This window comes from Silene latifolia, chromosome Y (genome assembly GCF_048544455.1).
Source record: "Silene latifolia isolate original U9 population chromosome Y, ASM4854445v1, whole genome shotgun sequence".
Taxonomy (NCBI): domain Eukaryota; kingdom Viridiplantae; phylum Streptophyta; class Magnoliopsida; order Caryophyllales; family Caryophyllaceae; genus Silene; species Silene latifolia.
In genome coordinates this window covers 461,765,474-461,789,358 of record NC_133538.1, presented here as the reverse complement: position 1 = coordinate 461,789,358, position 23,885 = coordinate 461,765,474, and the positions used below count along the sequence as shown (strand labels likewise).

The 23,885-nt window shown below is 36.6% G+C and overlaps 1 long non-coding RNA gene across 2 annotated transcripts; it reads left to right on the top strand.

Annotated features, from left to right (window-relative positions):
* Positions 1 to 510: 510 nt before the first annotated feature.
* LOC141627129 (uncharacterized) lies at positions 511 to 8,105 on the top strand. Of its 2 annotated transcripts, none has more exons than XR_012536689.1 (4): positions 511 to 718; positions 6,694 to 6,771; positions 7,209 to 7,349; positions 7,914 to 8,105. It is a non-coding gene; the product is annotated as an uncharacterized LOC141627129 (long non-coding RNA). The 2 variants fall into 2 exon arrangements; XR_012536688.1 differs by having other exon boundaries at positions 511 to 722.
* The last annotated feature ends 15,780 nt before the right edge of the window (positions 8,106 to 23,885 follow it).

Sequence of the window (23,885 nt, the reverse complement as noted above, 5' to 3'; positions counted from 1 at the left end):
GACTTTTTACGACGATTTTATTTTAAATCCGCCATTATAAGGCTTTTGTGGCGGTTTTGTTCAGAATCGATGTTAACTAGTGTTATTATTGCGAAGAGATTTTTACAACAGTTCTATATATAACACCTCTAAATAACCATGTGGCGGTTCTACTACAAATTTACAACCGCATCGATAACTAGTTAACTACTTCCTCCATTCAACTCCACTCTACCACTTTCTTTTTTCACGTTTGCCAACGCGTGTTTTACGCGCTAAATATCGTTAGCTACGTATTTGCAAAAATTATAAAAGTTAGATATTTTTAATGTACTCGTAAAGACGAATCAAACAAGATCCCACATGAATATATTTCCACTTACGTATCGAGAGAAAATCGAAATTGAATACACAATTGTGAATAGTGTACAAAAATCATATTGGTAGAGTGGAGTTGAATGGAGGAAGTACTACCTATTTACTTGCCGGTTATTAACCTCCACCCATACCCTAAAGGCCTAAAACAAATACTTGTAACTCCACATTTCCACTAACCCCAAGCACACGGGAAAGTGGAAACCCCGTAATCGACCCCCAAGCTCATACCTCACCGACGACCGCTGTTGCTCAGACTCGCACTTCTGTACTCGGATCGTTATCGATTTCGTATCCAACACCGTCCTCGCCTTCACCAGGCTAGATCCTGCCCCAACCTCGCACTACTTCTCCTTTAACACCAGTAGGTATTTTTTTTTTCGGATTTTGATTCATATTGGTATTTAATTTATAGTGTTTTCCCACCAACTGGCTGTGCAACGGATATGTTGTTGATAGTACGGTTGATGATCTTATTTATGATAATAAAAAAAATTGAAGATGGGTACTAAATGATTATCGATCCGAGTTAGGGTTCCTATTATATTGGGGCTTTTTTGCTTAACTTCTTATTAATTAATTAATTACCTTTTATTTTGAACTTCCAATGAAACAAAATCGATACTCTTTTGTTTGTTCTTATAGGTATAGTGTATTTAGATCATGCCGGTGCTACTTTGTACTCTGAGTTACAAATGGAAGCTATCTGCAAAGACCTTACTTCTAATATTTATGCTAATCCCTGTATCCTTATTTTAGTTTAACCTTCTTTTCAGTTTTTCCCTTATGATTTTTATTGAATTCAAGGTTTGCTGGCGAATTGCGATCAATTCCACCATAATACCATCTTCTTTTTGCTGTTGTCAACTCGTATCTTGTTCCTTCGTTAAGGAATATGTAGTTTAAGAAACACAAAAGGCCTATCCTGTAACTGATGATCAATAGAATGTTGCTTTAACTTTAATTAAGGTCACTGTAATGCAAAAAGATATTGTCAAAATATGGTTTATTCATAAGGGGAACTCATCAGAAGCTGCGTTAATATGTCAACCAAATTATGGCAGTTCAGTTCTACCTGAACGAATGGCTTCTTTTGTGAAACATTGTCTGTCTCAATCATTTGTTTATCTTTGATTAAAATATCATTAAAAAAGAATAAAAAATTAAAAAATATTGAGACGTAATACTCATACACACATATTTTTCATCATGTGGTTTATTCACTAATAAAATTATGTTGTTTTAAAGTAATAAAAAAATGTCAGGAAAACAAGATTAAGTTTACTATTAATAAAAACTTGATATGAAAAGCGGTTATGAGTTAGAGAGAGAAAGTACGTGAGAAAGCTCTTCAGCAATGACGAAGAACAAAACAACCAAACCTAATTCATCTACCGCTCAAGAATCTAAACAAACTACAAATAATAATAATATACAATCAATTAATACAGATAAAAACAAAAATAATGATACTAATACGCCAAATATTAATAGTAATACTGGAAATTCTTCAATCGATCGAGATGCGGAAGTAGCGAAAATAAGGGCGGAGGTGATTGCGATGTTGCATAGGGCAGGGATAGCGATACCAGCAACTGAGAATGTTCCGGAAGTACCTGTGAAGGAATCAAACGTTCAGAAGGAGGTGCAGGAATAGGAACAAGTGCAACAACCCACGCCAACTAATGAAGAGGAAGGTATTATGGTTAACCTTACACTAGATAATGTTAAAGAGGAAATTGAGTACTGGTCTTTTGCGATTTTTGGATATGTCATGGGGGCAAATCCTCCATGGAGAGCTATGGAAGGTTACCTTAGGAGAGAGTGGAAGGATTATGAGATTTCTAAAATAGCATTCTTACCAAATGGATTATTTGTGGTGAGGTTTGCTACTATGGAACATAGGAAACTTGTGCTGGAAAAAGGAATGTTTCTATTTGATGGGAAGCCTGTGATTATTAGACCTTGGGAACCAAATACTAAGATTACCAAAGTTTCAGTGAAAACTGTACCTATTTGGGTGAAACTGATGGGTTTGGATTTGAAGTTTTGGGGAACAAAATGTTTGGAGAAATTGGCATCCATAATAGGGAAATTTGTTAGGGTTGATGATCTTACCTTGGATAAATCTTTGCTGGGGTTTGCTCGTGTAATGGTAGAGGTGGGCATTGATCAACATTTTCCTGAGAAAATCATGTTTAAGGATGAGATGGGACAGATTGTCACGGTGTTGGTTGAGTATGATTGGCTTCCAGTCACTTGTACCAAATGCAAAGGAATAGGACACACAAAGAGACAATGCAGGAGGGGCACTGGTTGGGTAAAGAGACCTACTCAACCAATAACACAGAGTCCTAATAAGCAAGTTTGGAGAAGAAGAGAACCAGTGGACACAACTACTGATTTAGCAGGGTTCCCTAAATTACCTCAGGGTGCTACTGGTGTGCGCCTGGGTCCTCAAATTGGGGAGAGTAGTCAAGTACAGAATGCTGGGAAGGAGGTTATGATAACTCCTACCAATACTCCGGGCATAGCTGATACTAGTACTATCCTCACCCCTGCAAGGATCCTGACACAGATTACCAGACATGAATCAAGATTACAAGGAGTAAAGGAAAGTGCCTTTGTTGTGAATTACAATAAAGAAATGGCTAGTACAACACAAATGGTTGACAAAGGAGGAGGAGGGGAGGCTTCTGCCTCTCATGGGTAGTCTTGGAGTGTGGAATATAAGGGGCCCGAATAGTTTGACCAAACGAAGGATATTACTTGGTGTTTACATAGTGCTAATGTAGACCTATTTGGGCTCCTAGAGACCAGGGTTAGACCTGGATCTCTAAACAAGGTACTTGATAGTTTTTGCAATGGGTGGTCATTTGTGACTAATCATCAAGTATCATGATGGAGGTAGGTTGGATGATATGGAAGAAGGAGAAATATGATATAGATGTGGTAGAGATGAGTGCTCAGTTTATTCATGCCAAAGTTAGAGATATTATTAATAATTACCACTTTTATGCTACGTTTGTTTATGGATTCAATAAAATTGAAGAGAGGGTACCTCTGTGGAATGATCTTATGAGGGTGGCAGTTATGGAACCTTGGATTGTTCTTGGGGATTTTATTAATGTCTTGTATATGGATGAGAAGATTGGACTTCCGGTTAGAGAGTGTAAAACTATTCCGTTCCAGAACACTATTGATAATTGTGGGCTTCAGGATATGAAGTCCGCTGGGTCTTTCTTCACTTGGAATAACAAGCAACCTAGTGCAACAAGGGTGTTTAGTAGGATTGACAGAACTCTTGTTAATGATGAATGGATCAATAAGTGGCACGACTATTTTGCTTACTATGCACTGAAGGAGATTAGGATCACGGTCCGTGTTTCATTCAATGCAAGGATATGAATGTAAAGAAAATTCGACCTTTTAAATTTTTCAATATGTGGACTGAGGTTCCTGAATTCAAGGTTGTTGTTGAGGAAGGTTGGAGGTGTCATGTTCAGGGCACAAAGATGTATCAGGTGGTCAGAAGGTTGAAATTACTGAAGTTTCAATTGAAGAAGTTGAACAAAGATCTCTTTTCTGATATAGAAAAGAACTCTGACATTGCATACGATTTGTTGATGAATTCTCAAAAGGAATTACAGATGGATCCTCAAAATAAAACTCATGGATAATGAACATAACCTTCCGCTAGTTATCGATGATGCATAAAGCCAAATGGACTTCGAAACAAGGCAAAATGTGATTGGGCTAGGGAAGGGGATGCTAACACTTCACTCTTTCATAGGGCAATTAAGCAAAGGCAAATGAGTAACAAGGTCTTGCAAATTCAGGATATGAATGGCAACCTGTGTAACACTCCTGAGACTATTATGCAGGCGTTTGTAGATTACTACTAGGAACTGCTTGGCTCTCAAGGAGTTTCTGAGGATGTGCATAGTGGCTGGAGGTGTTACCTTGGATAATGAGGACTGGAATGCTTTAAACCAAACACCTACTAAGGAAGAGATTAAGAAGACTCTCTTTGATATACCTGATGGAAAGAGCCCTGGGCCTGACGGGTATTCGAGTTGTTTCTTTAAAGCAGGGTGGGACATTATGGGGGATGACATTTGTGGGGCCATCATCGATTTCTTCAAAGGAGGTCAACTCTGAAAGGATGAATAGTACCACTTTGGTGTTGATTCCTAAGGTCAAAAACCCTACTACCGTGAAGGAATTCGGACCACATCGTGTTGCAATACCATTTATAAGCTCATTTCTAAAGTTCTCGTGCAAGGATGGTGTTTGTTTACCTAAATCGATCAACCTAGCTCAAGCGACTTTTGTTAAAGGACGATATCATGGGTAATATTCGATTAGCCAGGATTTAGTACGCTTGTATACCAGAGCAAGTGTTTCTCCTAGGTGTATGTTAAAGGTTGACTTGAGGAAAGCTTATGATTCCATAGAGTGGAAATTTGTGGAACAAATGATGTATGCTCTTAATTTCCCCAAGAACTTCATTACCTTGGTTATGCAATGTGTTACAACCACTACATTCACCATCTCTCTCAATGGTCATACTCATGGATTCTTCAAGGGTAAAAGGGGTTTACGTCAAGGAGACCCTCTATCTCCTTTACTATTTACTCTATGCATGGAATACTTGAGTCGCCTTTTGGATACAGTGTGCAGGGGCCCTATTTTTAGATATCATCCATTATGCAAAAGGATCAAAATGACTCACTTGATGTTCGCGGATGACCTGCTTCTATTTTGTAAAGGGAATGTGGCTTCTATTTTTACCATTGAATGACATTTGATTTTTTCTCTAAAGCAAGTGGGCTCAACATCAACAATGATAAAGCGATATCATTTTCAATGGAGTTCGGATCGATGTGGAGCATGTTATCGTGAGGAAGACTGGCTTCAAGAAGGGAAGCTTACCTTTCAAGTATTTAGGGGTAAATATCTCTCACAAAAAACTTTCAAAGGTGGATTGTGCAGTTTTAGTGGAAAAAATGGTGCAAAGAATCAAGGGGTGGAATAAAAGACGCATTTCTTACACTGGTAGACTGATTTTGGTTAGATCGGTGTTGGAGACTTTGCATCACTATTGGTCTCGATTTTTGTTATTCAGTGGGGTCATGGATAGGATTAAAGCCTTATGTAGGAACTTCCTTTGGGAAGGGACTGATTGTTACTCTAAATCTCCCCTGGTTTCTTGGAAAATTGTTTGCGGACTGTGGTGAATGGTGGTGGGCATCATTGTGATGAGGGTGTGGAATATTGCTACAATTGAAAAATTGGTATGGTGGCTTGCGTCTAAAAAGGATATCTTATGGATTAAATGGGTTGATCAAGTTTATCTGAAAGGAAGGGATTGGTACACATATCAACCTAGTTTAAGCGGCTCGTGGGCGTGGAGACAGGATATGTCTTTGTTAAGGAAAAACTCAAAGTTGGGTATCTACCGGGTAAATGGTTGGGTAGCAAATGGAGTATACTATCTCTTTCGGTTATGATTGGCTTCATCGGGAGAATTGGCCTAAAGTACAATGGCATAACATAGTTTGGAGCAGATTGAACACGCCTAAGCATTGCTTTAATGCTTGGCTAATTCAAAGAAGGAAGACTTCTCACTCGGATAGATTGTGCGGGATGGGCATTGCGATCGAAAACGTGTTATCGTGTGGAATTCATCCGAAGACCATGATCATATTTTTCAACAATGCATATTTACGCAACAATGTCATGATAGGACTCGAATTGGCCGCAAATCCGGTCGATGGCAATGGTAATGCTCGGGATATGATGAGAAACAGGAGGATATCTGCGTTTAGGAGGAAGCTGCTAAGTTCACTGATGGTTGCTTTACAATACCACATTTGGAATGCAAGAAATTTGTGTCGTATGGAAGGTAGGTTACTGCACCCTAAAGTCATTCTTAGAATGGTACAAGAGGATGGTAGATTAGCGTTAATTAAATACAAATATAGCTTGATGTCTCAGTCTGATGTATGCTGGTGTAGACAACGTGGTCTGATGTAATAGCTAGCTGAATGTGTTGGGATTTGGCTCCTATTGATAAAAGGAGCGTAACAGAATCGGCTGTAATTGGCGATTATCCCGTTGTGGGATGTGGTTATAATATGACTTACATTTCCACCAAAAAAAAATTATGTTGTTTTTTCACTGTCATAATCATGAGAGGGAGTATTCATTCTTTGTTTGTTTGTGTCAGGCTAAATTAGGCTTTTGATTGAGAGCTAATGGTGGCCATATAGTGCGTTTGTAATTTGCCTACATTTTACGGTGTTTAAAGTTACAACATGAGTTTTTCTTGAATAGGAATGACATGTATGTTTTGCTCGTCATGCACTTGAAGAATGTGAAAGGCAACACAGAAGCGGTTACATTTAATGGGAGGTATGACTTTGTCCCCTTTTTTCATGGTATTGTGGCTATCACATCTAGGCTCTTATTAGTCTATCAATGAAGGAGCTGTCGTTTCAAGTCATGGGAAATGCTATTTGTTGCATTTGAGGTATAATACCTGCAGTTGTTTATATGTGTGAGTGTGCATGTGTATAGGCAACACATTGAGTTAGCATGTAGTAGTCTTATTTCTCTCACTATTGTTATTCTATTGTGGTTTTTGTTTCCTATCTTTCATTTGTGGACAACTTGGATGCTACTTTATCTTTCAGTAATTTCACTAGTAGAATAATAGTAACTTATACTGACAATGACTGTATCCGGTGACTGAGCTGAAAAATGAAACTCCAGCGGGCCTATGTAACGTCTATCAATCTATGTATAGGCTATAGTATAGTTGTAACACCTTATTTCATATATGTTGCTAGATTCTAATTGTTTAAGGTGTGAACATTCGGGAAGGTGACATACAAGCTGGTTTGAACATTCAGGGAGGTGACATACAAGTGTCTAGAAGCGCCTATGAACATTCAGGGATAGTGACATACAAGCTGGTTTGAAGATTTCAGGTACTTAATTTTGCTAATATTTACCTTAAGCTGTAGCACTCAACTCTACATTAAGGATGGGAAATGCTACTGACCATGAGAATATCCAAATAGGGAAGGGACGAGATATTGGTGTGAACCAAATCTTATTGTTTTAAACAACAGTAGCATGTAGAAATTGACGAGAGCAAACCCTCAGTCGAGAGATGTGCAATAGATTAAGCCATCGTTTTGAGTTTTTCCACATGCTTTTGCTACACTTTCATTCACAATTTTCACATTTTTATTTTAAGTACACATTTTTATTTTAAGTATATTATCTCAGTGCAAATGCCAAGAAAGTTTATGCCTTAAAAGTAACTTGAATTCAATGAAAAGTTGAAGATGGTCACAAATTATTGTTTATTCATAGAACATATTTATTGTGTATAACAAGCGTGCATTTGAGTGGATACTAATCATAAGGTGGATTGGTAATTCATTGTTTATAGTCTCTTAGGTTAATTTTTAGTAAAGTTACACGTTGGTTTAAAAATGTTCCGTTTGATTTTCTTACTATTGGTTTTGTTAAATGTGTCATTGCAGATTTAAGAATGTCAATTGACAAGATGAAGGATGTTAAAGAGGGGTAGGGTAACAACTATTTAGGGAATATGTAATGTTAATTAGTCTATTAACTAAGATGTGTATGTGATTTTTTATGCACTTGGATGTATAATTTTGAATATCGACATTATCCTTTTGTCTGATGATATGCAAGTTCCTTGATTGACATTATTTTGAATGTATTTTTTTGTTTATTTTGCTATTTGGCTTCTCAAATTTATCAATAGGACACTGTTGGCGAAATTTTGGTACCAAATAATTTTTTTCTTTTAAAAAAAAAATCTATCTATGGTGGCGATTCTTAATATGAAACGCCACTATTAGTTCAGCTTTAGTGGCGGTTCTTTAGTAACAACCGACGTCATAGTTACCTTTAGTGGCGGCTCTTTATTAACAACCGTCGTTTTATATTAGTCTATAATGGCGGTTTTGTTTAATAACCGCTACCGTAGGCGCCGCAAAGTATATATACGACCCCGTGATATATGACGCACCCAAAACCTTTAAAAACCGCCACAAAAAGGTCATTTATGACCGCCACTTTAGGGGTTTTTTCTACTAGTGGTAGATGCTTACTATAGATGTTCTTTCCCTCTCTTGACATCATCGAAAAGACAAGAACAAACATAAAATGACTAGAATTATATAAGACGAGACAAGAGATAAGAACGATATAAGAAATTAATAGACCATAGATAAACATAAGTTCCTAAGAATTAAAGTAGCACACATACTAAAAGAAAACATGTCTAAAGCCAAATGGGCCGAATGAACAACATGTTTAGAGCTACTTGGGCCATAACCACAAGTAGATGCCAAAATGGGCCGAATGGGATAGTTGTGCAAAATACACAATTAGAAAATCAAAATAAGTTAAAGCTAATAAAGAAAAGTGCTAAATTAGGCAATAGGTAAGGCAAGGTCAAATTTGGCGGGTCTTATACGGGTCAACATAGTCGGGACGAGTGCGATGTTCCAAGGCATCAAGACGATCAAAAGAGCTTCTCACAAGCGTAGCTTGAGCTTGAAGGCTCTTTTCAAAGGTAAGAACTTTCAATGACAAAGCTTTTGTCGCCTCCAAAGTAAGAGATTGATCGGCCGCCATTGCTTCCCCGTGCATAACAAATGCACCACCTTGACTAGTGAGAAAAGAAAGACGATCTCCGTGTTGGAACACTTCCTCACGAATTGCCTTCAACTCCCTCTCAAAACCCGAAAGCCTCTTATCAACCCCGTCCATCCAGTCATAAACCCAAGCACTATCCAATCCACCATCCCAGGACCATGAAGTCCCAACCCAAGACAAGGCCATGGCTAAGGCCGTGGTTTCCTCCTCAAATTTTCCCATTAAAGAACCCATAAAACTTTCCAACTTAGCTTCCATAGCTACCAATCCAACATCATTAGAAATATTTTCAACATTCTTAGCAAGGACCAATTCGGGTCCATCAAATCCAAGACCCATCAATTTGATTACACGATCACACATGCAATCCTTTGCACTAACACCGTAAATTTTCCGTCCCACAACTTGCTTTATCTCCAACAACCTCGATATCCACATCCCATATGGAAGATCAAGAGTGGTACAAAATTTCTCCTTGGTGACGGTTAGGCTCGTTTGAACAATACGGTTTAAAATAAGACTAGTCAAATTGATTTTTCGACCCTCCAACCAAGAATGCACAATTATTGCTTCATAACTCGACACTTTATCCCTTCCACCCCTTCTCGGCACAACCGTGTTCCATAAGAAATTTAAGAGAAACTTATTTTTTGCCGAGAGAGGACGGACTATAATATTACCATTATTGGACCCAATCTCATCAAAATACCTTCTAATGACTACTTGTTTATCATCATCCACATTGGACCATTCCAAACTAGGATTGACATCGATTCCATCATGAGAACCGAAAAAGCCGAACGAAAATCATCAACTGACACGGTAACATCTACACCATTAACAGTTGCAAGCAACACACCATCCATAACTTTGACTGAGGCGAAAAATTGAACAACCTCAACCGGGTAAGTAGGACTCGAGAACCGACTCACATCACTCCAACCTTTAAAATCAAGAAAGTCGACAAAAAACTTAAGAGAAGGAATTTGTGTCAACCAAGATTTAGGGTAATACCTTCCTCCATGGATTGAATATGGCAAAACCCAAGAAACAAGAATACTTTCATCTTTTGTCATCCGAACTCGGTTTAACCCAGCCTTTGTCGCGTTTTTCGAAGCTTCCCGAAACAGAGTTCTCGAAACCCCATTCCTAACAATGACCTCGGGTTCACTATCCTCCTCAACATTATATACTATCACCTTATTTTTACGCTTGAGAAGTCGACGCCTTTTGCCCTCGGAAACCGCATTATCTCAACCACGAAACGGGGGAGGTGATTGTTGTGGGTTTGGTGAGTTAAAAGTAGAGGAATTAAGATGATGAGATGGTTGTTGTTGTGGTTGATTACTCGGATTTTGTTGGTGTTGGTTGCGGGTGGATGACCGTGTTTTTGCATGTGAGGAGTTCATGGTGAAGGTTGAAGATGATGATGGTGATGGTTGAAGATTTTGTGATCTTTTGGTAAGTCAAAAAGTGAATTCAAGTGGGTTGTGTGATCAATGTTTACACGGCTAGGGGTAATTATAGGGTAGGAGTCTAGGTTGAGTCTAGATTTAGGTAATACAAGTGGTAGTGGATTAAATTTTGGTAAGTAAATAATATTGAGGTTGGAATAGGATATAGACGAGATTTGTGTAGCAATATAGGAGAGATTTTTATAAAATTTGGAAAGTAAAGTAAAAGATAAAGTTTGTATGCCAACTAAATTCTAAAATACAAATAGAAAATATACGATAAATAAATTTTTATAAACGTAAATATTCATGCAACGCAATATACGGACACAGTCATACAATCTTATCTTTACTAAACAATCATTGAGAGATTAAACATATATAGAAGCTTAGATACCACTGATTAAACCAATTTCCAACCGTAAAGTCTCAAATCGTTCTCTAGCTAATGATTTTGTCAAAATGTCTGCCTATTGTTTTTCAGTACTACAAAATTCAAGTTTTATATTCCCTTTCTTAACATGGTCTCGTATAAAGTGGTGTCTGATTTCAATGTGTTTGGTACGTGAGTGCTGTGCGGGGTTTTTGGAAATAATAATAGCACTCGTATTATCACATAAAATAGGAATACAACCCACGTCAACACCATAATCACGTAATTGTTATTTAAGCCATAATAGTTGTGTACATACCAGTCCTGCTGCGATATACTCGGCTTCAGCTGTTGAAATGGCAACTGAATTCTGCTTCTTTGAACCCCACGTAATAATGCAAGGTCCAACGAACGTGGCAATACCTGACGTACTTTTTCTGTCTAGAGAGCATCCTGCGTAATCGGCATCAGAATAACCGACCAAATCAAAATTACACTCCATCGGATGCCATAAATATAGTTTGGCCGTTCCAATAAGATATCGTAAAATTCTTTTTACGGCCGTCATATGCGACTCTTTGGGAGATGATTGATATCTCGCACAAACGCATACGCTAAACATGATATCTGTTCTACTTGCGGTTAAATATAGTAACGACCCTATCATCCCACGGTAAGTTGTTTCATCAACAGGCTTACCGTCTTTAACCAAGGTTAACTTCTTGTCTGCGACCATCGGAGTAGGCATAGCATGGGAATTTTCCATTCCGAATTTTCGAATTAATTCCTTAATATATTTTTGTTGATGAATTTTAATGCCTTCCTCACTTTGTTGAATTTTCATACCTAAGAAGAATTTCAATTCTTCCATCATACTCATCTCGAATTCAGAAGTCATCAACTCCGAAAAATATTTGCACAAGCTACGGTTGGTCGATCCAAAGATGATATCATCAACGTAGATTTGAACAACCAAAAGGTCAGAACCCTCGGATTTTAGAAATAGGGTTTTATCAACAGATCCTCTATTAAATCCACTGTCAAGTAGAAATTTCGATAATCTGTCATACCAAGCCCTTGGTGCTTGCTTCAATCCGTACAGGGCTTTGTCCAATTTAAAGACATAGTCTTTAAATTTGCTATCCTTAAATCCAAAAGGTTGTTCTACGAAGACTTCTTCCTGTAGATACCCATTTAGAAATACTGTCTTGACATCCATTTGGAAGAGCTTCATTCCCTTAGGAGCTGGGAACACTATCAGAAGTCTAATAGCTTCAAGACGAGTAACAGGTATAAAAGTCTCGTCATAATCTATTCCTTCTTGTTGATTATAACCTTGGACCACCAATCTTGCTTTATTTCGAACAATGACTCCGGCATCATCGAGCTTATTTCTAAATACCCATCTTGTTCCAATGACAGATCGATCCTTGGGTCTAGGAACTAAGTGCCAAAATTTGTTCCGTTCGAACTATTGAAGTTCTTCTTGCATAGCTATAATCCAATCTGATTCTGCAAGAGCCTCTTTGATATTTGTTGGTTTGATCATAGATAGGAATGAGTAGAACGAGCATAAATTATTCAAGGATCATCTCGTTTGAACACGCTTCTTAATATTGCCGAGAATATTGTCCATTGGATTTGAGCTCTTGTATTTCCATTTAGTTGAAGTACTCGACTCTTCATCATTAATTGAACTTGACCCAACTCCATTTAGCTCAGAATTTGAGGAAGTTCCCTCTGAATCCAATCCAGGTGTTGTAGTAGAGCCGGTTATAACTTCGGACTCATTACCTTGATTTGGATTCAATGTTATAGTAACATCATCTATAACATTAGATTGGGAATTCTTATCTTGAGACAATATTATAGTATCATCAACTATAACTTTGGTTTTCTCCTTTTTATCTTTAGAAGAATGATGAAGCTCATCATTTATCCCTTCAATATCATTATCCTCCAATTCTAATTCTAGGGGATCGTCTCTAGAAAGACGAAAGTCAGGTTCGTCCAAGTCTTCTTCCTCATCCTGTAAGGGCTTATCAAACACATTATCTTCATCAAAAATAACGTGAACACTTTCTTCAATACAAAGTGTTCTTTTATTGAAGACTTTGTAAGCCTTGCTATGATCTGAATATCCTATAAAAATTACCTCATCACTCCTAGGGTCGAATTTACTTAACCTATTTTTACCATTATTATGAACAAAACACTTACTCCCAAAACAACGAAGATGGGAGATATTGGGTTTACCACCTCTCAGGAGTTTATAGGGGGTTTTCTTAAGGATAGGTCTTATCATAGCACGATTATGGATATAACAAGAAGTACTAATAGCTTCAGCCCAAAAGTTACGAGGTAAACCACTACATACAAGCTTTGTACGAGCCATGTCTTCTAGTGTTCTATTCATACGTTCAACGACACCGTTTTGTTGAGGAGTTCTTGGTGCAGAAAAGTTATGTCCTACACCACTAACTCTACAATATTCAATAAAAGCTTGATTATCAAATTCAGTGCCATGATTCGTACGAATAGACACAAGATTAGTCTTATATTTATTTTGAACTAGTTTGATAAGACAATCAAATTCATCAAAGGTCTCATATTTTGAATGAAGGAAGATAGGTCATACATACCTTGAGTAGTCATCTACGAGGACAAAGACATACCTGGATCCTCCTCTGCTTCTTACCCTCATAGGACCACATAACTCCATGTGTATCAACTCTAGGGCTTGATTTGTGCTTACCACTCTTTTAGGTTTAAATGATGATCTCACTTGTTTGCACCTAGCACACGTGTCACACAATCTTTCTTGGTCGAACTTGTTCTTATGTAATCCTTCAACCAAGTCCCATTTCTTGAGTTTGTTCAAGGTTAGTGAGCTAATGTGACCAAATTGTTTGTGCCACAAACATGGATCATCAAGTGTAACTTTCATGCACGTAAAAGAGTTAGTGGGCACGATATTTAAATCTACCATGTACACATTCCTTTTCCTATGGCCTTCAAGAATAACATTGCTTGTTTCTTTAATTATAATGCGGCAACCATCAGTATGAAAAACAACTTTATTACCTTTGTCGCATAGTTGAGATATGCTAAGCAGATTATGCTTGAGACCATCCACTAGATAGACATCACTGATTGCGTGTGACTTGGAAATTCCAACTTTGCCCACACCAATCACTTTACCGTTCTTGTTGTCCCTAAACGTCACTTTTCCTCCATTAAACGGTTTGAGTAAAAGAAAAAGATTCTTATCTCCGGTCATGTGTCTTGAACATCCACTGTCAAGATACCATTGATTGTTTTCTTTCAGTAATACCTGTAAAAGGATTAGATACAGTTTTTAGGTACCCAAGCTAGGTTGGGTCCTTTATGGTTAGTTACTCTATATACTAAGTCCTTTCGTACCCAAACTTGTCTAATGGTCGTATTTCTAAACCTTGGGGAGTTTTGCTTATGAGGAGTTCTAGGTTTCGGGATTTCTCTAGGTCTAGGAATTTCTCTAGGTCTAACATGACTATTCTCCTTGTGATTAGGCTTGCTTTGTTTAGGTCGAGAAGGAGTTTGTGAAGTGCTAGGTTTCTTGGTGTAGTCAAAAGCCATGTCATAGAACCAATGAAAGTTATTATTCTTTTCTTCGTTAGGTTCATCTATAGGGGATTCATCATCCTTGACTGTTGTGTCAACCGTTTTTACAAATCCGGTATTTTTTCGTATATCATGTGCACGTTTGACACAATTGTCTTGGATATGACCCGTATGACCACAGTAATTGCAAATCAGATATTGAGGAAGGTCGGCATATTTCCTTTTTCTAAAATAATAATCCGAAGGCGTTGATTTGCATTTAGAGTGATCTCTACGGCTATAGTATTCATGTCCTAACCCCATCTTCATATTATTGTCAGATTATTCGGTTAGGAAGTGTAGAACTTTTGTGCTACCTTCCCACTTGTCATGGACTTTTCTTGCGTGAATAAGTAAGTCTTTTAGGTTCTTAATTTATTCTAGACATTTCGTGTGATCTACATAATTTTCCTTCTTATAATTGTCACGAAAGTTTTGCAACCTTTTGTTAAAAATAGATACAACATCTGAATGTTGCTTCTTAACATCGATCATTTCAGTCTTAGATTCTTTCAATTGCTTTGTGAGAGAATTAATTTCTTTCTTTTGTTCTAAAATCACTGCTTCATCAGATGTGATTTTAGTTACTAAAAGTTCCTTGGCTTTTCTAAGTTCTAAACTTATGGTTTCACTAGCTATAACTTTAGCTTGAAGGTGCTTAATATTAAGATTTAGGTCTGAAGTTATAGCTTCATTAGCTATTACTTTGGACTCTAATTCCTTCTTTTGAGCATTAGAAGTGTCTAATGTTGTAGCTTTATCAGCTGTAATTTTAGATTTCAACTTCTTAGCCTTTGCCTTTGGAATTTGATTCTCCTCAGCAATATCGGGAATCTGTTCCTTCAAATCCTTTAGTTCCATATCCTGTTCATGACATTTATCTAGGGATTTCTCAAAAAATTCAATTAGGGTATTTTTAGATAATTTCTTAACGCGTTTTTTGAGTTCCAGATAACATACCTCTTCATCGTCATTTTCGTCTGATTCTCCCAGAAAGCAATAATTTGAATGATGATTCGAGCTCTCATCGTCGTTGTAAGAGATTAGGTCAAGACTGACGCTGCTGAGATAAAGGTTGGCTACTTCGTCATCTTCGGATCCTTCATCATTTTCTGAGTCAAGATCTCCCCAGCACGAAGCCATCATTACTCGTTTGAACTCTTTCTTTGTCTTTTCGCGTTTCGCCTTGTCCTTAATTTTCTCTCATGTTGGAAAATCCTTGATCATGTGATCAGATACTCCACACTTGAAGCAACCTCTGTTAGCAAATGATGATTTTTATTCTGTTGCTTTCTTGTTGAACGACTTGTTGTTGTTATAAGACGATTTTGCTTGCTTGTTTCGAAAGATCCTATTTTTAAAACGGCGTGCAAACAAGACGGTTTCATCTTCTATGTCGAAGTTAACATCTTCGCTTTTCAAGGCCATACTTTTACCTCTGCTCGGTTCAGCGTCATCGGTATTTAGACTGAGTTAGTGGGCCATGAGAGCACCAATGAGTTCTTGGTAGGATAGGTTTTCAAGATCTCGCGATTGCTGTGACTTTGGCACGCCACTTTTTAGTCAGGCTCCTAAGAACCTTCCTTGAAATGTCCTCGGTGTTGAACTTTCTTCCTAGGTTTTTCAATTCGTTTATGATACTTGAAAACCGTGCAGACATACTATCCAAGGACTCATTAGGCTCTATAATGAATAACTCATATTTCTGCATTAGCAGATCTATACGGTACTTTCTAACAATGGAAGTACCTTCATAAGCTAGTTCAAGGTCATCCCATATTTTCTTGGCCGTCGTACATGAAGAGAACCGATCGAACTCTGTAGAGGTCATGCCGTTTTGCAATAAACTTATAGTTTTAGAATTCTTTTCGGCCTTCTTGTAGTCGGCCTCGACATAGTCGTCTTCTTTCTTCTCATAGGTAGTGCCTTCAGCGGATGCAACTAAGATTTTGTGCGGTCCGTTTTGGATAATCCTCCAACACTCCCAATCATGACCTTTCACATAGTGAGTCATCATGTTTTTCCATAACCCGTAATTCTTCCCATCAAAGATGGGACACTTGAGTTATTTTGAATCCATTTATCACGTGATAGGCAGCGGAATATAAAATGATAAGATAAATAAGAAAAAGATAGATCAACCTCTTTGCGGTTAGGCAATCAAGAGCACGAGGCTCTGATACCAATTGAAGAGTCTATCGATCTAAAATACTCAAGAGGGGGGGGGGGGGGTGAATTGAGGATTAAAACTTTTTCTACTTTTTCGATTGTATAAGTATAATTAATTATTTAAAGTTTATTGATTAAACTTTTAACTAATTAACTAATAAACAAACAAGAATGAAATAAACAAACGAACAAAAGAGAGAGAGACGCACGGTTTTTGAAGTGGTTTAGTTTCACAAATCAAAACCTACGTCCACTATTCTTGATTAATAAATTTAGTACCTTTCTACGGATTACAAATTTACTAACCCAACTCGTACAACTAACCCTAGTTGTAACTCAAGTGAGTACCGCTAAATACTTGAGTGACTAACTAACGCTAATAAGAAAGCACTTAATGATTCTACTAAAAGTTCACGTTAATGAACGAGTAAGAAATCGATTGAGCACTATTATCTTATAATGATAACTAGTGAATGAATATACGAGTTTATAAACACACGACCTTTTTCGAAAATAGCAAAACGGTTTTCTTTGTTTTGAAACACACGGTTTTTGCTCTTAAAAATAAAATCAATTTATGCTTGAAGGTCTCACTTTTAAATGTTGCAAAAGCAAAGTATTTATAGGGAAGGAAAGAGCATGGCTCACGGTTTGCCCGAAACCCTAATAGCCGAAATATGGATATGTAAACAAAGCATATCTTTTATTATTTCTTTCCTTAAAACCTTAAGAGATAATAGAGAATATTCCAAAAGATAAAATATAAATTATTCTTTTCCATAAATCTTAAGATATGATAAGATTTTCCATAACAAAAATATCCTTATCATAAATAACCATATCGAGTTAAATATAAAAGATATGTTAAGATAATTCTAGAGAATAAAATCTTTACAATAACAATCTTTTATTCCTTAAGGCAACACAAGATAACACGGCATATATGCCTCGTGATCCTTGGAAACCCTAGCTTGATATTAGGTTAGATTTTAGGTTTTAAGAGTATGCCATGTTAAAACCCTAATTAGTAATATGGCTCAACTCATAAGTTGATCCAACATGATTACTAATTATAAGTTTAAAATAAAACCATACTCCATATTAATATGGGCTTCTTTAATAAATGCTTTTGCTAGAACATTTAAAAGAACCAAAAATATTTTTCAAAAACAATTTTGAAAACATTTTAAGTCGTGTAGTATAAACTCAGCATCTCAATGTTATAGTAGGATAGCTATAACATTGAGCTCTTTCACAAGTAATGTTATAGCTGTCAAGCTATAACTTTACCAGTATAAGAAATTCATTCTTATGTTACCATTATGAGATAATCACCTATACTATTCTAATCTTCTTAGGAGATCTTCGAGCATAGGCTACTTCATTATCTAAGCTTGATTAATCTTTACACGAGCTTCGTCTTCTCATAATGCTTGAATAATTCTTCTATAATCTTGATCCATAATTGAGGGCTTGATAATAATATAGTCTTGTATACGTTCATCACAATTTTCTAAGCTTGACAAATAGTGAGTCTAATCTGAAGAGACTAAACAAACAATTATGCGCAACGAGTATATAAAAAGTAAAGCACTCTTGACAACATCAAAACATAAACATATATACTATATGGTTCAACAACATGGCTGCCCAAAGACATACCGAGTAAAGCATCTAAGAACACCACCCTTTTCCCATAACATCATAATCTCATATCCAAAAGCAAAGTCCAACTCGGCCTGTCACGGCTCCAAAGCCGAGGCCAACACCAAGCTAAAAGATGGGTTTAGCGAATACTACAACTACCTAGCCCATATGTTTACATTAATAGGATATTAATAAGGTAAAGGCACGCACTTATATACATGAGACGGAAGTTCGATAGTGTACACACAACAACATCCAACGCCATCCAAAATGGCTTCCAAAGACTGTCCAAAGACAGTCCCTATAGCCCCCTTCCACGACTGCTCAAAACAACCCCGGAAAGGCTACCTGAACTCGCACCAGACTACAACACAAACAGTACCAAACTGTCCCAATGCAGGCCGTGAGCAGCCCCCACATGACCACCATTCGACTGCCCACAACCCCCGTTCACACCACCCAAAACTCCGTCCCAAAAACAGTACCATTCCACTCTGTTTCCACGCCTAAGCAGCCCAAAACCGAGTGAAGATAATTGTGTGTTTGATTTTAAAGTAGCGATTTCGTTAAATTCAGATTGTTTTTTACCCATTAGTTGCCTTTTTGATTGCAATTGGTTTTGAGTTTTTTTTGCTTTGTTTTTGAGTTTGCCTTTGCTTTCATTCTTTGGTTGAATTTTGGTAGTTTCGAATTTGCTTGTCGATTAAATCGGTAGTGTTTGTCAATTGAAGTGTTTGGGGGTAATACATTAATTAGTACTAATTCGGCAACGACGATAATTAGTTCATTCATTGTTGTTGACGATAAATTCGTTTTCGAAAAATTCAAAAGTTGGAGCATATATTGAGGGAGGAATAGAGGATTGTGTGAGGGGCAAATTAGTAAGTTCATTATTTATTGTCGGCGCTATGTAGTAATTTGTCGACGCCAAATAGCAGCTTGGTAATGTAACCAATTCATGTTAAATCAATATCTATCTATATATCTATCTATATTATTAAAGGAAGTTTTTTTCGAGCGATTACAGAGAGTCCAAGTTTTACGAACGACTTTTACTAATAAAATAATGAGAACAGATATACGATAATAAAACCAGTGTTTGTGTTTGTATACCCATGGAATGCTGTTTTATAATAAGAAAAGCAGTTTTATTTGACTTGAAACATGTTTGAACGCTATATGTATAAAAAGAATATATCCAACATTCTCTTAGCTTTTTTTTATTGATTTTCTTTTACTTTGTGAATTGCAATGCTAATGTGTATATTATTAATTGTTATATTAATATTATGTTTGCTTATTATCTCGATCGTACTAATAGTATAATTTGGTCGTAATTTCAGGTCTCAGAGCCATGCGTTCAAAAACCATAATAGAGATATCATCATTGTCAAAACAATATCTTTTGGTAAGTTCAATTTCCTTTTGTTTTTGTGAAAAAATCCACATGGGTAGCAACTATCAAGTAAATCCGTCTCCGCCAAAAATATTAACGTTTCAGGGAAACGGCCCTAACCATCTATAATGACCATTAAACCAAGGACTCACATGTATATGCTTCTCCCTTTCGGTCTCGATTCTAAGTTGCACATTAATCTATACTCCGTTTGAATCATTTATCTACCTATACCCCTTATAAAGAATGAATTTAAAAGTTAAACAAATAAATGGGATGGAGGGAATACAATATACAGTTAATAGATCCTACAACCAGTTGAGAACTCGAGCTATATAATAAAGTTTTCGAGTTTTGTTTTAAAGAAGTCGAGCTATACCATAAAATTTCTGAACTCATTCATTTAAACATAAAAAAAATTAACTTTGAAAGCTCAAAAATATTACACATAAGCTCGATAAAATATAACTTGGTTGTATAATGCTATTGTACCACTGAAAGTATGATGTTATTTGTGTACAATATATGTTCAAATATTGTTTTCTGCATGTGATCTAACAAATTTTCCTCTTATGCTTGAACATTACTATTGGACAAATTTTTAGTTAAAATGATCTTTTTATAAGGGACGTGCTTTTTCTTTTTTCAGGAGTAAAGCATTATTACGTCGGGAATATTCACCATATAGATATTAACTTAGATACGGATCTCAACGCGACTTTTTTTTCAACAATTCTTATATAAGATCGTTTTATTAAGTTCTAATTCGTTGGTTCTTATCTAAAGATAGACTATCTATTATCTAACCATGTAATGTGAGTAAGAAGGTATTAGCCTTTAATTATGGGACATACTCCGTACTTATGTAAACGTATTGTGATTTGTGAATAATGCATAACAATACAATATTATTGTATATTGTGAATTACTTTGATAGAAGTTTTGTTGCTATAGACGGATAGTGTCCTCTCATAAATGAGAGTGGATAGTTCAAATGAGTGGGAAATAGATACCCACACGTGCTCTTCCATTTGCATTTTGTGAGAGGGCCACTATCCGTCTACAACTTTAGACGGATAGTGTCCTCTCATAAAAGGAGAGTGGATAGTGCAAATGGGTGGGAAATAGATACTCCACGTGCTCTCCCATTTGCATTTTTTGAGAAGGCCACTATCCGTCTACAACTTTAGACGGATAGTGTCTGTTTAAAATGATACGGATTGTATAGAGGAAACATGAGTTTCAAAAGGATTTTTGAGCACATTATTGATTCAAGGACAAACTTACAAAGATCAAAATTCCGAACATATTTTTGTGATAGTTGAAATGCTTTATCATTTAAAATCATCAACGAAATCACAACTACTACGAAAGCAATTAAGATCCTCTTTATTCTTGAAAAAATGAAGGGTCCATTTCTTCTCAACGAACAAAATTTTATTTAATGACGATCTAACAGTCCAAAATTTGTACCGAAAATACACGGAAATGACATTGGAAAGAGAAGTATAGTATATCCACAAATGTGAGGAAATAAACCCTCCATTTTTTTAAAAAAATGAAGAGAATCGAAACTCTTAAATAAAATTATACGAAGTATATGAATACCACATACAAGAAAAAAGAGCTTAGATTTCGATAGCTCAGACTTCAAAGTCAAATTTGAATCAATCAGTGTGTTAAGTTGGTATTTTGAGCAAAGTTAGAGTGTTCCAATTTGCAGTATTTGTAAGAGCCAATGTAATTAAGAGGTCACATGTTGAAATCTCATAACTTTTTTTTTTTTAAAGTGGAATATTAGCATTTCGTATGAAAAACCTTGCAATGTATCCACATTAAAAGCCCAAAGAGCATTCGTGTGAAAGCCCTGAGAGGGCGTATTTTTGGTTGAGATGATTTACAGAAAACTACAAATAGGCCAGTGCATCGCACGGGCATTAAATCTATCTATATATTATTAAAGGAAGCTTTTTTCGAGCGATTACAGAGAGTCCGAATTTTCGGAATGACTTTCAACCCAACTTTTTTAAAATTGCAAATATGAAATATTAAAAGATAGTCAATTAAAAAAAAATAACAATTGTGACATATGACGAAAAATTGTATGCTTATTTAATTGACAGATTAGTAATAGGAATCGAATTAGGTTGAAAAAGGTGAGAAATCTCCAATCAAAAGACATGCTCGTCCATCTCTTCTTTCTCTCCCTCTCTCTATGTTTAGAAATAAGTTTTAGAAAATCTAAGATGAATTTAGAAATGACTTAAGAGTTATAAACAAAACCGTTGGTCAAAACATAAAAGAAACCGTCAAACTTGCAGAACCGGTTTACTCGGTCAAGTGCACTCGGCCGAGTAACACACACTCGACCGAGTACCAACCAAGTACTAGACCGAGTACTCCAACTAAAATACAGAGTATTACAGCTTGGATGATCGGCCTCAGTGGGTGAGATTAGATGCCCGTGTCCCGTGCCTTGCAAGTATTAGAGTGACTTGGACTGCATCTCTCTTAACATTTGAAGATGCGACATTGGTACATCATCTGGCATGTTACCAAGCATAGTACTAGCATGGTTATAGTTGAAAATATGACCCTCCATCTGCTATATTGAACAAGAACAATGATTGTTAAAATTAAACTAATACTAAACAATCATAGACACAACTACAATGCTAGTTAGATTTAAACAAATTTAAAGAAATACTTACAAGTAGCATGTTGTTGGCGGCATTGGGATGGAAATTGTGTTTCTTTGTCATATAATACTTTGCATTGTGTTTGTTCACTGAGGTTGCTAACTACTAGACGCGTGATGGCACGATACCATTGTAGGTATGCATCATTGTAGTCAAGGTAACCATTGTAAGGAACACCTCGAGGAGTCAATCTTGTCTTGCGGTTATTCCACTTCGCAATGCTTTCTTTATGCAATTCCTCATAATTAGTGGCATTTCCCCGACAATCAATTTTATGCAACTTTTTAGATGTCTTTCATATAGGAGGAACCATTGGATGCCAACCAAATTGCCTAACAACCCTATTAGGAAAATGCCACTCAACGACTTCAAAGCAAATGAGTGGTGCATTTACAATCCACTCACTAGGATCTTCGGTACAAATGGCGGGAAGAAGGGAAAGGACATCCGTCGTATAGGGTTGCCAAGTGAACATAGTGTCGCTCATGGTATCAAGTGCATGCCTACATTGAACTAATCCAATCAAGTGATCCTTATAAGCTCGGTCTACTCTAAGCCACCTATAACCAAGTGGGTCAACACCCGCCACCACTTGTCAACCAAGAGGGTATTCAACACCGGATTCCTCCTCTAGTGTTGATGTCATGATGGTAGGTCGACCAATAGATATACGTTCCCAAGACCAAAGTTGCATTAGAACAAGACAACCACCAATTTCTACCGCTCCCCTCTTACAAGTCGTACAGAAGTTTCTATACAAATAAGCAAGTGTTGCACTTCCCCAACTATATTCATTCAATCATTCCAAATTTGTCAAAAAGGGGAAGTAAATTAATTATACTATATTCCCACTTTTATCCGGAAAGAGCACGATACTGATCAAATATAACAAATAAGCTTTTACATATGCATGAAGTTGTTGCTCAGTTGCATCTTGTGGTAGGCCTTGAAAATTTGCTCTTAACCAAGATAGTTTCAAAGTTTTTCCCTTAGATGCAGTATTTGGTGGTCTAATAATAAAGTGATGCTCCAATAACTCAGGCTAAAAGTAATCAGATTTACCAGTTATAGGTAATCCCCTGACCTTTAGACCCACCAAAGCATTTATATCTTGCAAAGTGATGGTGGCTTCTCCAACCGTTAAATGAAAAGTGTGGGTTTCTTGTCTCCAACGCTCAACTAATGCAGTTATCATATCAGGACGAGCTACAACATAAACTAACCTATGAATACCATGAAACTGGGTTCCACTAATGAAATTCTCAATAGCTGGGGCTACGATGAATTTAGATTTTGAATATAGATAATTTCTACATTTTAGCGGCCCGATATCCTTAAAAAAAACACATATATGTTTTAAAATAAGTTAAACAAGTACATTTTTTTTAAAGATAATACGTTAAGTAGAATCGTTAATTACCTCTCCTTCCCAAATATCCGTGCTT